The following is a 14,864-nucleotide window of genomic DNA, read 5'->3' as shown; positions in this document are numbered from 1 at the left end:
TGTAAAGCTGACGTTTGTTCTTGAATTTTTGTCCTGAATTTTTGTCCTGAATTTTGGCCCTTTGTCCTGAATTTTTTACAGTCCTGTCCAGAACTTGCCTCAGTGCCAGGTGGTCACCCTACCTACAGTGGTGAGCAGCTTACAGTGTATTGTGGACCACTGTGTGGCTGCTCAGCATAACAACATAATAAATGGTTATAGTGCCTCATTGGTGTTATAATTATGAATACTATTGCATACATGATCATAGTGGTCAAAAGCGGGTGCATTTAATAGCACAATGCAAGACAGATAAGTTGTCAAACGTTTTGATGATAACCCTAAAATTCACCCTGCTTTCCCTAAGCACTTATAGGATGCACCATGTCTACATTTATGCATTTGTACATATACTAATACATGTCTATAACTTGTAAAGGAGACTGAATCTGCATGAAACCTTAAAGGTTAATAGTACTAGGTAAGAATATTTTTTTTAAAATATATTTGTTTTTCCTTTATTATGAGCAAACAATACATGAACGTTTTGCTGACACAAGCACATATTACCAGTCAAACAGTACTTTAGAGATCCCTATTGCCCTCCTCCTCTGGTACCACATCTACCTCTGTCTCCATCGTAAGTCTTCACAGTGTGGCCCACAGTTTCAGCTGATTAGTCCAGTCCCAGAGCCCCAAGACCACCTGATCTTCTCGAATTAAGTGAGAATTCTTGATTCCTGAATCGTCCATTTTCATGGTACTCTGCTAATTCGGGTGCATATTTATACTTTTTGATGCAAAACTGCACTAATGCAGTTTTGTGTCAAATTCTTTAGTGCCTGCTAGCACCATTCCATAGCGGCTATGGATTGACACAAGCTGGCGCTAAGGAATGGCTAGCATAAAAAAAAGACGCTAGCCTGGGCGGGATGGCAGTAGGGACAAAGGCGCTAATGGATTAAAAATGACCCTAGACTGGTCAATAAATATGCCGCTAACCAGCCTAGCGTCATTTTCTGATGCACTAGCACCCAGATATGACTCCTGTCTCAGTAAAGATAGGAGTCATGCCCACCACCCCAATGGCCAGCACAGGGGACCAATGTCCCCCGGGCAAGGCCATAAGACCCAGTGCCAGGCAAGTGGCCCCATGTCAGCGGCCCCAATAGCACAACAAAACAAAAAAATACTTACCCAGGATGGGATCTCCTATCCTGTGGTGTCCCTCTGGTGTGGGTAGGGGTGTTGCTGAGGTTTGGGTGGGCATTTGTAGGTCCATTCCATTGTGTTTGGCCATGGAAATGAGCCCACAGGTACCCTAACGCCTAGTCTGACCCAGGTGTTAAAATGGCGCTTAGCACCATTATTTGGGTCCACCCCCTCCGTGCACGTCATTCTGTACTGGAGGACAGATATGGCCCTTTGGGGTTAGCGTTATGTTGTGGATGGGAAGGCCTACCTTGCATCTAATTAGCGCAAGGTAATTTGCCGCATCCACAACATGACGCTAACTCTAATATTTTGATACTAGATGGGACTAGCGTCAAAATATAAATATAGAGTTAGGTCAGGCCCATTTTAGCGTCAAAATAAATGGCGCTAAAACAGTGAACCCAAGTATAAATATGCACCTCAATGTCAAAAGACTTTCACGGGATCCTGTTATTTGAGATTGCAACAGTTTCTTTGACTTTTGTTTTGTTACTAAGATCCCTGCCTAAAATGGAAGGTACCAAGATTACTGTTTAATGTTTTGGATAATTTTTGTATCCCTTTATGTTTCTGTGCAGTTCAGTATCTAGCATTCTTCTTTTTATGTGATTAATTACTTGACCAGATAGATGGTACAGTTGTGTTATTAATGGGCAAGCATCTATAACTATAGAAAGGTTTAAATATGTTTACCTGTGCCAGTGCCTCTGGAATCTTCTGGAATGCCTTGCTCTGTTGACTAGAGTGTCCAATAGGAAACAGGCCGTAGTGGTGTGAGAGCTCAGCACGCCCAGCGAGAAGCAGGTTAAAAGGTTTGGAGGTTCAGACATGGAGGGTACGGTGTTGAGAGGTCAGCAGTGGACTAAGCAAAATTAGAACATTGGAATGTTGGTAGCTCCATTGAAAACAATGGAGTGCTGCAGGCTTTTACTGGCCGGTAAAAGCCCGCAGCGCCAACATTCCAATGTTCGCTTTGTTCACAGCAACAGCTGTGAACAAAGCCTCACGGAGCCCGGCTCCGTGAACATTTTTTTTTTTAATAGAACATTCTGCCCTGAGTGGCCGAATGTTCTAATAGCCTTAGAACCCGCCGTAGCTGGCTCTATCGGCTATTAAAGTCCCTCTCCCTTGTTAAATGCCCTCGCCTTCGGCTCGGGCATTTAACGCAGGGAGCGGGCCTTTAATAGCCGGTAGAGCCCACTACGGCGGGTTCTAAGGCTATAAGACACAATAGCTCACAGCTCTCTGACCACCCAGGGACCCTTCAGAGGCCTAACTCTCCAGCTTCCTGTTATTATAGTTTTGTCTCATCTGCCCGCAGCCAAACGTGATGACAAAACCCCACAGGTGAAATTTTGTGGTGATGCAATCAACTCTCTGGCCACTCTGCGTTGATGAAGTTTATAGAGGTATCCAGCTGGGCCCATGGGCCACTGACTGCGACCAATGACGCATGGACCAGGGGGCAGTGACTCACCGCCCTTGCCGAGAATTGAATACACTTTAATCCAGACCGCTCTTGCACAAAGAGGCACAAGTATTTTCACATCTATTCTGAATTAAATTCAAAGCGCTGACCATTTCTAAATCTTCAATGGACTTTTTTTACTTTGTGTTTTTCAATAAAGCGCAAGCTTGGAGCAAGGTCATCAGAGCGTTTTACATGAACACCAGATTATATTACAAAAGATCAGATTAATTTTTAATGGCACGGGGAGATTACATGATTTTCCCAGAGTCACAGGATGCTATGATGATTACGGGACTCAACACTTAAACATGGATTCGCAGTTCAAAATTTGGCAGCTTTGGTCCTCAGGTCATATCTCCTCACCCAGGTTTTAGGTCAAAGCCTACCAGACAACACAACTGTCTGCATTCTAACAACATCTTGGGGACATTTGAAAAGCTTCTGTGGGGATGCATTCCTCCCATTGCTTACTATTGGCTTTGTGTCTTGTAACTCATACTTGCTTGCTTTCTATTTGCTCCTTCCACCAGTGCTTGATTTCTGTAAATAGGCCATTAAATCTTGTTCTTATCTTGTCACATTTGCTGTGTGTTCAAAGAAAAAGGTCAAAGGTCAGGCTCTGTCTTCCGAGGGAGCTTGGTGTTAACTTTTCTTCTTCTGACTTCAAAGTGCAAGGATTGATGTGACAATCATACTGGCCACTCCTGGTGTGCTGGACGGAAGGCTGAGTGACGTTATTTTTTTCACTAGCACTTAACAAAATTTAAATGTCTGTAAATTAACTGTACAGATATTTCAGAATACTTCAGAAGTAGGGAAGCACAAATAAAGCAATATTTTTGTAATTCTGAAGCTTGGTGGAAATAATACGATCAAAACAAATCAAAATACTAGGTGATGATATTTCCACACATTATCCTTTGTGCGATGTATAGTTTTATTAGGAAAATAATTTGTCTTTGCAAATGTAATGCTCATTCTAATTGAAGATATGTTGTCTGTAATGGCAGTGCCCTACCACACCATGCATACTCCACTTTACCCCACTCCAATCTGCACTACTACACACCACACTACACCACTCCACACTGCATCACTGCACTTTACTCTGCACCACTTCACTCTATGCTACTTCACTCTACATCTCACCAATCTAGTCTATGCCACTGCACTCTACCCCGCTCAACTCTACTATGCACCACTGCATTCTTCACCACTACACTCTACACCACACAAGTCTAGGTCACTTCACTCTACTCTGCATCTCTCCACTCTATGCCACTCTACTCTGCAACACTGCACTCTATGCCAATTCACTATACACCAAAGCACTCTACTCTGTACCACTCCACTCCAATTCACTCCTTGTCAATCCTCTGTATGACACTCTGATCTATATACTCTGCACCTCTGCATTTAGCTCCACTGCACTCTATGTCACTGTCCTCTATGGCACTGCACTCTACTCTGCACCACTCCATTCTAAACCACTTCACTCTACTCTGAAACAATTTACTCTGTGCCACTCCACTCTGCGCCACTCTACTCTGTGCCAGTGTAGTCTACTCTGCGCTATTCAACTCTACCCACACCACTCTACTCTATGCAACTGCACTTTACTCTTACCACTGCACTATACACCACTGCACTCCACACAATGCACTCTACACTACATTACTCTGCACCACTACACTCTACGCCACTATATTCTACAACACTCTACTCCACTGCACTCTTTGCCACTCTACACCATTGTACTCTACATCACTGCACTCTAAGCCACTCTTTTCTACTCTGCACCACTGTACTCTATGCCACTGCTCTCTACATCATTCTTCTCTCCAACACTGCACTGTCACCCACTGAACGCTATGGCACTGTACTCTGCACTACTGCACTCTATGCAACTGCACTCTGCTCTGCACCACTCTACTGTACTCTATGCCAATGCACTCTATGCCACTACAGTCTATGCCTCTCTACACTACTGTGCAACACTGCACTGTTCACCACTGCACTCTACACCACTCCAGTCTAGGCCCTCCACGTTATGCCACTCCACTCTCCAACACTGCACTCTGTGCAAATGCCCTCTATGCCAATGCACTCTACTCTGTACCACACCATGCTGGTGCACTCTATGCCACTCCACTCTACCCTGCACCACTCCATGCCACTTCACTCTACTCTGAAACAATCTACCCTACGGCACTGCACTCTTTGGCACTGTCACTCTGTGCCACTGTGAGATGCGCCACTGCACTCTACACCACTATCTATGCTGGTGCACTGTACTTTACTTTGCACCATTCTACTCTACACCACACTACTCTAAACCACTGCACTTTCCACCAATGCACTTCACACCACTTTACTCAAAACCAATGCATTCAATGCAGCTGCACTCTACTGCAACTACAATGCACTCTACAACACCCTACTCTGCAAGACTGCACTCTCTGCCACTGAACTTGTTGCCACTCTACTTTCGACCACTCAACTCCATGCCACTCTACTGAACTTCATGCCACTCTAGTCTGCATCACTCCACTGTACGCCACTGAACTCTAAATCACTTCAATCTACTCTGCACCACTGCACTCCATTGAGCTTTACTCCACTCAACACCTCTGCACTCTATCCTGCACCACTCCACTCTATGCCATTTCACTCTACTCTGAGGCAGTCTCCTCTATGCCACTCTACTCCACTCCACACCACTCCGCGCTGTGGCACTCCATTCTACACTACTCTACACCACTCTGCGATACTGTACTCTATGTCACTGCACTCTGTGCCAATGCACTCTACACCACATTACTCAAAACCAATGCACTCTATGCCACTGCCCTCTATTCTAGTCTATTCTATTTTTTACGCCACATCACTCTGGGCCACTCTGACACTCCTCTCCGACACTCCACTTCATGGTACTCCACTCTATGACACTCTACTCCATTGAAGTCTACTCCACTCTGTTCCACTCCACAACACTCTACTCCTCTCTGGGCCACTCTACAACACTACTCCACTGTAAGATGCTCCACGTAACTCCCTCTACTGACTCCATGCCACTTTACTCCTCTCTTTTCTATGACACAAAACTCCACTCCACTACCCCACTCTACATCTTTCCACTGTATGCCACTCCACTCTACAACAATCTGCTCCACTGTACAACACTTAACTCCAACCTACTGCACTCTATGCCATTGAACTCTACTACAGTATTCCACTCTATGCCACTCCACTCTCTGACAATCTACTCTGCTCTATGCCACTCTGCAGCACTCTACTCTACACAACCCTCTATGCCACTACACCCTACTCTCTACCATTTCATTTTACGACAATCTATGCCACTCTACTCTGTGCCACTCTATGACACTAACTTCATTCTACACCCTTCCACTCTATGGCACTGTACTTTCTCCATGACACTCCACAACACTCTACTCCACTTCACACCACTCAGCTCCACTCTACACCACTCCACGCCACTCTATGCCACTCCATGTCACTTTACTCCATGACACTCTACACCACTAGCAGCCAAGCTGGTGTACAACATGGCTAAAACAGATTGGCAAAGCTAACAGCTCTTGCATAGCGAGACCTATTGGCTTTGCCAATGCTTTTTAACCTGTGTCACTGGGGGAAGGACTTCAGGCTTACTCACCTTTTTTAGAGTTTTGCTGCTGTGTGCTTAACTCACTGTTGGCCTACGTCAGGTGGCTGTGGAGTGCTGCGCAGTGCGGGAGTAGGGACTGTGCTGGATGTATGTGTGTGTTTGGGAAACATACAGTACAGGGTTAGAGCTGTACATTGTCTTATATGTAGGGTTAGTGCATGTACTGTGTGCATGTATGCCTGTGAGCAATACATTATATGAGAGATGTAGTACTGTGCAGTGCCTGCTCACTGGAAGCATGTGCTGGATGTAAGTGTGCTCGTGAGAAGTGCAATCCATGAAGGGTGAAGTGTTGTGCAGTGCACGTGTTGAGAGTTTGTCTGCTGGCAGTGTGTGAGTTTGCAAACAGCACATCATAGTACAATACGGAAAACCTAAAGTACTGTGCAGTGTGCACAGACCGAATGTGTGTGCTGAATGTATGTGTGTCTGTAGTGGCACAATGCACATAATTAACTGTACTAGAGAGTATGTGTGCAGTGATAGTACACTGAGTGGAAGCATGCCTGTAATTGTACATTACATGGAGGACTCTGGGTTCCTTTTATTGGAAGTCCAGGTCTGATGAAGACACAAGGAAAAGAAGAATCCTCAAGATATATGTGTGTATTGCTGCATTCCTGTGAGCTGGGTGGGGCATGCACTGGAGGAACAGAGAAAAAGACTCTCCCTTTACTCTTCCAAAGGTTGCTCTTTGATTCAGTGATAGATCACCATAAAGGGGTCTAGACATATCTCAGGGAGGAGATGGAGCTGACAGGGAAATCATAAAAAGTAGGGCTGGGATCTCAGGATTATCCTTTTAATGCACATATCACTGTGGCTGACATCCAGGTGTGAACTGTGGTTTCTCCTATGAACTGTGCTGGGGGACAAACAACTTCTGCCAGCTGTGACAGACAGTGTTTCAAGAGGTAAAAAGAAAATGAAAAATGTGCACTTGAAAAGGAGCAGAACTCCAAACATAAAACTACAAATACTCAAACCCTAAATAACATTTGGTGCCTGGAAAAGAACTATAAAAAGGGGAGGGTGAGACCCCAAAATGTGTCATCTGTCAAGCATCCAGACAGCTGTGTAAGCTTCTGCCTGTCACCACAACGGGGCAAAAGGCCTGCTAGTGTTCCTGCTGGGTGGAGGGAGATCACCCAGGGAAACCAAGATCACATGCCCTGCAGCCTGGAGCACCATGACCTGCCTGCTTGCCAAGACCAGTGTGCTCAGGAGAGCACTGGAAGGAGCGAGGTGGAGTAGGTGAAGTAGGAAACTCTACTAAGTGGACTCCCTGAGTGAGGTGTGAGGAAACGGTTGTGCACCAATCAGGTTGTTGCCCATTTGCAGAAACAATAATGTGACCCCTGTAAGCTAGGACATGGCTGCCGTGACCTGAGCTGTGTCACAAATGCCTTGCGGGAGGCACCTGGTGCAGACCACCTTGTTGTGGTGACCCTGTATGCCAGAGGAGGCCAGCGTTGAACTATTTGTTGACAGGAGCATCAAGACGTGTTACCACCTTAATCGGTGATCCCATATGCCAGGAGGGGCTGCCATGGTGAGGGCAAGTGTAGCAGGGAAGTCTGGACCTCAGCAGAGACCATTGCAGCAACCTGGTATGCCGGAAGGGGTTGCTGGCACTCACATTTCCAGAAGATCTGGTCATTACCTGGACAGAAGATTTCCAGCGAGTCAAGTCCACACGCCAAGGCCTGCACCTGACAGAACCCATGAGGACCATGAAGGAGGCAGCATGAGATGTCTCACCCTTGCTGGGCTTCAGTCAGGAGCCAGAGGATCAAATCTCACCCTACCTTTGTGAGGGGGAGAGTCACTTACTATGTTTTCGAGGCGTGGGAGCAGCTCTAATCACTGAAACAAGCCAGCAGCTCTGCTCAAGGGAGAGAGACTGTGCTTGCTGGGTGCTGCCTTGTGCTGATCACTTAGGTCTTGCAGGCACATTGTAAGGACAGCAGAATTATCACTCAGGTCAAACAGGTCTTGCAGTTAGGGTGAAAAGAGATCACAAAGGTATTGTGGACAGGGTGTAAGGACAGCAGAGCTATCGCTTCGGACACACAGACCTACAGGTAAAGAGTACAGGCAGCAGAGGTTTTGCTCAAGCACACTGATCTTTCAGGTAGAGTGTAAAGACAGCACAGCTATAACTCATGTCACACCTGTCTTACAGGTAGGATGCAAAGACAGCAGAGCAATCGTTGAGGTCACTAAAGTCTAGCAGGTAGGGCGCTAACGCAGCAGAGAAATCGCTCACGGCACGCAGGTTTGCCAAGTAGTGGATAAGCAGAGCTATCACTCAGGTGACTCAGACTTCCTTTTAGGTTTTGAAGAGAAAATAACTATTGTTCAGGTCTCACCAGTGGCCTCATGGTTGCACATGCAGAGTGGACACATCTATGTTATTTACCTTCGTGGCCCCATACTGGTTGTCAACACCACTACAGACTTGAGCAGTGAAACATATACGATAAGACACACCTATTTGAGTCATCTCTGCTTATGATGGGGACACAGCATGAAAGGATGATGCAGGCCATGTGCTGCATTACCTGAGCAGGTAATGGTGATACATTGGAATATTAATGCATTACCTAAAAGGCAGTAATAAAAGACAGGAATGGATGGGAAAGAGAAACTGATATTAGGGGATAAGAAATGCACCTTGGCAGATGACAGGTCGAGAGGCCACAGACACGATCTGTGCTGTGACTCATCTTCCACACAAACTGGCCAGTTGTCCCAAAGAGATACAACATCTTTCCTCAAAAGGTATCCACCGGCCCACTGTGAGGAACAGCTTTTTGCAGGTTCACTCCCACTTTTTGCTCCATTTTGTGACTATTATGTACTGGTGTAATGACTCTGAGAGTGCAGTCTGGCCTGCTAACTAAACCTCAGTGCCAGTGTTCTGACCCATAAAAGTGAATGTTTCTTTGCCTTGTACCCAATTGGCATAGGTTAACTTACTTATAAGTACCTAGATATAGTCCCAGGGGTACCCATGACCTGTAAGTTAGAGTTTCCTCTCAAGGACTGCAGCACATATTGTGTCACTCTGAGTATGACAAAGCAAAGCATGACTCCCGGCCTCACACTGCAGACTGGCGGAGTCCTTTTTAACTGCTAACTCAACTTTGCCTTTTAAAGTAATGACAAAGCCCAACCCTTCCTTTTTAATATATGTCATCCCTAAGTCATGCCTATCGATTCCTAAGGCAGGGTGCTGTATATTAAAAAGTAGGACACATATTTTTATGTGACCTAACAGCAAAATCCCCAAATTGGTGTTTTTACTGCAGAAAGGCTAGTAGACCTATTGGCGTCGACAGGGTTACACGCTGACAACTCAGCTGTGCTAACCTTTGAACAGGACTACTAAGTACGATAGCCTAAGGTATCAAAAAGATCATTAAATTAAACCCAACTTGTTGCTCAAGTCAAATTTAATGTAACGTTTGCACATATGGCAGCTTCAGTAAGTTGCAACATTGTTGCCCAAGTTTTCAAGTGACCGTTTACGGCTGCACACAATCTGCTATCTTTGAGACAGCCTTCTGCCTTCCTGTGGAGAGGTATGAACGACTCTTCAAAAGGAACACAAAGGATGTGCCTAGGAAGGAGCTGTGGTCTTCCCCTGGCAGGAAGGCCAAACAAGGTGTGAGCCCAAAAGGTGAGCTTGAAAGTGAAAGCACCCTTTGTAGGGCAAATGGTGAACACACAAAGGTGGAGCTGCTCTTTTGTTTTTGCAGACAATCTAGCATCTTGGGCAGAGAGGGAAGAGCTGTTACCAAACCACTTTGTCAAGGGGAGTGAAGCCCCAAAGTAGCCACAACTCTGGGATGGGCTTACACCCACACACCAAGAGAAAGGTTCTTCCATGCTGAAAGTGGGAAGAATAGTGCACCCTCTGATAGCTAGATGTTACACTTCACAGGAAGTTGTCATCAGGTGGGAGGGACCAGGTAGCACAATTGGCTGCTCCATCCCCCTGGGCTCGTAATGGGCATAAATGTGGCACCCCTGGCACCCAGACCTTCCCATCCTAAACCCTAAAAATACCCTTGACACTCAAAAACCAATACCCACCCTAAACCCTAAAAATAACCTTGCCACCCAAAATCCCATGCCCACCCCAAACCATAACAATACCATTGCCACTCAAAAACCCATCCCCACCCTAAACCCTAAAAATACCCTTGCCACTCAAGAAGTCATACCTACCCTAAAAATACCCTTGCCCCCCAAAAACCTTTAAGCATCCTATACCCTAAAAATACCATTGCCACCAAAAACCCATACCCACCCTAATCCCTAAAAACTATTTTGCCGCCCAAAAACCTGTACCTATCCTAAACCCTGAAAATACCCTTGTCACCCAAAAACCTATACCCACCCTAAACCCTAAGAATAACCTTGCAACCTAAAAACCCATACCTACCCTAAACCCTAAAAATACGCTTGCCAATGAAGAACCCCTACCGATGGAAAACATAAAAATGCCCTTGCTGCCCAAAAACCCATACCCACCTCAAACCCTAAAAATACCCTTGCCACCCAAAAACCCATACTCACCCTAAACCCTAAAAATACCCTTACCACCCAAAAACCCACACCGACCCTAAAAAATAAAAGTACCTGTGCCACCCAAAAACCTACCCCCACCCTAAACCCTAAAAACACCCATAATTCAAAATCCTATATCCATCTTAGGCCCTAAAAATTCCCTTGCCACTCAAAAACCTATACCCACCCTAAACCCTAAAAATACCCTTGCCCTAACATGCATACACACACACACCACACACATATAATACTGTTACCTGCGAAATACTTACATTTTTGTTGTAAGGTCCTTTGTGGTAAAGGCATATCCGTGGTAAAGAAAATCTGTTGCAGAGATGCATTTGTTGTTCAGGCGTCTCTGTAAAGGCATGTCGTTGTTCCGGCGTCATTGTAAATGCTGTGTTCCAACTACTAACTGTGGCAGTTTCCATTGCTTATTTGCAATTTGAATGAAAAATAGTAATTCATCATTTACTTAAAAAAAGATTCTCCAGAGCCCAATGGTGGGTTTTGTTCATTTTGCTATCTAGAAATTCATAAAACTAAGAGCAATTTTTTGTGTCCGATTTTCGCTCTTTTGTGAATCTTTCTTATTGAACTGTTTTGATATTTCCAAATGCTTTGCACATGCGACTCTGACAAAGCCTGACTTCTTAAAGCTTCAGCTACGGGTTGGGCTAATATTTTGAAAACAAGCCTGACTGGACTCAAGATGAGTTTGTGTGTTTATTGTCTGGTGACGTTGCACATCACAACTATAAAATAAACCTCTTTACTCACACTCTCCTAGTGGAAGGCTAGCTAAGCACAAAGAATACTCTTCAGAGATATTCAAGTCCTATGTGTCATAACTTCAAGCAACAAAACAGTTAACAGATAAAGACATTAAAGTTCTGAATCAAGATTTAATGAAAAGAGTAAAACTAAATTAACTGAAAACCACAATTAAGTAATAATGTCACTATTCTTGTTAGGTCTAGTAAAGCTTTCAGTAATTTATACCTAAACTCAACCCCTGGTACCTATGGTACAGAGCAGACAGCCTTAACTTAAGAAAATGTGTAGAAGTGCCAAAACAGTTAAAAAGGTGAAAACACAGCACAATTAAAATTCCACTCCGATGTATGAAAATAGTGAATATGTTAATGACCAATATGAAACCAAAACAACAAAAATCCACTAAGAGGAACAGGACACATCAAGTTTTAAATAAAAATAAATATGCCGATAACCAGCCTTGCGTCATTTTCTGACGCACTAGCACCCAAAAATGATTCCTGTCTTAGTAAAGACAGGAGTCATGCCCACCACCCCAATGGCCAGCACAGGGGACCAGTGTCCCCTGGGCAAGGCCATAAGACCCAGTGCCAGGTAGGGGGCCCCATGTAAGGGGCCTCCAATGTCATATAACATATATACTTACCTATATTTACCCAGGATGAGGCCCCCCAACCTACGGTGTGTCTCTGGTGTGGGTGGGGGTGTTCCTAGGGCTTGGGGTGGGCATCTGTGGGCCCATTCTATGGTGTTTGACCCTGGAAATGGGTCCACAGGTCCCCTAACGCCTGGTTTGACGCAGGCATTAAATAATGGTGCTAAGCAGGCTTAGTGCCATTATTTGGGTCTGCCTACTCTGTGCGCGTCGTTTCTGCACCAGAGTAGGGGGTTTTGCGTCATGTTGTGGACGGGAAGGCCTACCTTGCACTTAATTAGCGCAAGATAGTTTGCCGCATCCACAACATGATGCTAACTCCAATATTTTGACGCAAGGCGGGTCTAGCGTCAAAATATAAATATGGAGTTGGCTCAGCGCCATCTTAGCTAAAATGACGCAAGAAAAGTATAAATATGCCCCTCAGTGATTTGTCCAGGATCACAGGATGTCGAGCTGACGCTGAGCCTCGACCCCGGTTCCGCAGCTGTGGGCGTTAGGCCACATCCTCTCCCCATATATATGTCACATACACACATACTTCCAGAAGTAAGACGGTTTGGGCACCGCGTCCACAGATGGCATGCAGCTCAGTGCCTGCTAGGCGAGCCACCGCTCGCACACCCACCTCAACACCTACACAGAGGCGCGTGCATATTGCCCGCCTTCTGCCATCCGCGAGCATCTGCTTCTGTGTTATTGTCGAGGAGGGCTGCACAGGGATAGGAATGTGTGTGGGCTCCTGTGCTCATTGAAATGTAGAGAGTGCATTTCACAACACCCACAGGCAGCAGTGGCCGGCGGCACCCCATCCTGCGGCCAGAAGGGCTCGGCCAGGGCAAGCAAGGTGCGTCTGTATGCCGCGGCTGGGAGAGGGGTCAGAGGGCTCCTCATGCGCCTGGACTAGAAAGGTACTGTAGAGCTAGTGATGCATGCACACGTTTTTCAAGCAATTAGTATATTTACTGTTATGGTGGAAGCTACCTAAAATGTGCTGTGTTTCTTTGTATATTCGCATATCTGAGTCTTGCGGATTTACAACTTTTCATTTTATTTTAGGTTAACTGTGTTCTCGGTGGATGCCTGTCCTTGAAGCCAGAATCGAAAGTTGAAGGTGAGGTCATTTTTGTAGATATGTTTGCTGCAATTCTTGTTTGACAGGTGCCTAGCATTCCCATCTACTTGCGTCGTTCTTTATATGGTCTATTTGAATGGAAATTAATCCATCCAAAAATAATTTCCAGTCCCCCATTCGCTTCACATTAGGGGTGACATGCTTTGTCCGTCTAATTTTGTCTCTAATCCTTTGTAGTTTCTGGGGGGAGTTTGCCTTTTCAATATGTCAATGAATAAGCATATTGTCCACTACGGAGGGAGGCTGGTTTGTGACAAGTAGAGTCAGTCACGTGCCAGGTGGGTTTCACAGAAAGGCTGACGCCTCAGCTGTATATTCTAAGAGGCAGACGCTTTTGTCGGCTTGTAGGGCCGAGGCAGAGTCAGTCACTTTAGGTGAATTTCATGACTGGCTAATCATTGCCACTCACATGTCAGGGACACTTCTTAAAATGTGCTTTTAAAAATTGTTATTTAACGCTGCATTCTGCAACAAAAATTCTTCAGTGGTATATAATGATGGAAGGAGACCTGTAAATAAAGACAACTTGTAGTCCCTGGTCTCCAGGCTTAGTGACCTAACACATGCACTAAAAGGATCTGTGTTTGATCCCATGGCCACAAACCCTTTCATCCTCAACGAGTACATTGAGGTGGGTGATAATAAGCATCCCTTTTCTGACAAAAGACAGAGAGAGCTCCTAATCGAATAAATACATTTGAGCTGTATAAGTGCCTTTAATGTCCCTAAGGCTTGTCCTTTTTGACTGCCAAGTGTCGCCAAAACCAATAGGTTCTCTTATGTTAATTGCTTTCACACAGAGGGACACATGCAAACAGTTACAGGCTTTCATGTGCACACATAGACCAACACACAGATGCATACCGACAATAAACGCTCAGACCACAATAAACTTTAGGCCACACAAAGGGTATGGAAAGCACTGCTTAGATACCAATACAATTTAATACAATTGTGTTGACTCTGCACAGGAAAAACACACTTCTGTGGGTTTATTCTGACAAGGCAGCACTTTCCTGTTTGTGCCACAGGGCACCTTCAATCAGACACGCTGTGTGCAAACAGGGAAAGTGCAGCCTATTGTGTTGAATGCCGGCCCTCAGGGCAGCAGCAAACCTGTGCTGCCCTAGGGGCAGATCATTCAAGTGAGATAGGAGCAGCTGCTTCAATGCTGCTCCGTGTTTCACCGTCCAAGCAGCAACCTGTCTGCACCTTTAAGGGGGATTAGAGATCCTCTTGCAGGCGGTGCAGTGAATGAGTGTCTCGCCTGCAGAGGGATGACTAGGGGTCCATGGGACCCTCTTAGTCACCTCCAGAAGGCTGCTTTTAGAAGGTTCAATGAAAGTGCAACCTTTTTGTGGTG

The 14,864-nt window shown here is 45.4% G+C and overlaps 1 protein-coding gene across 5 annotated transcripts in view; it reads left to right on the top strand.

Annotated features, from left to right (window-relative positions):
• LOC138246415 (myelin-associated glycoprotein-like) overlaps positions 1-14,864 on the top strand; it is a 398,925-nt gene that overhangs the window by 79,638 nt on the left and 304,423 nt on the right. For 2 of the 5 annotated variants that reach the window (XM_069201017.1, XM_069201014.1), the window contains exons 1-2: positions 12,912-13,277; positions 13,426-13,480. The gene's annotated coding sequence lies outside the window, so the exon portion shown is untranslated. Of the gene's footprint in view, positions 1-12,911; positions 13,278-13,425; positions 13,481-14,864 lie in introns of those variants that run through there. The other 3 variants (XM_069201018.1, XM_069201016.1, XM_069201015.1) reach the window with 2 other exon arrangements.

This window comes from Pleurodeles waltl, chromosome 7, assembly GCF_031143425.1.
Source record: "Pleurodeles waltl isolate 20211129_DDA chromosome 7, aPleWal1.hap1.20221129, whole genome shotgun sequence".
In the NCBI taxonomy this organism is placed as follows: Eukaryota; Metazoa; Chordata; class Amphibia; order Caudata; family Salamandridae; genus Pleurodeles; species Pleurodeles waltl.
This window is presented reverse-complemented; position numbering and strand designations above follow the sequence as displayed.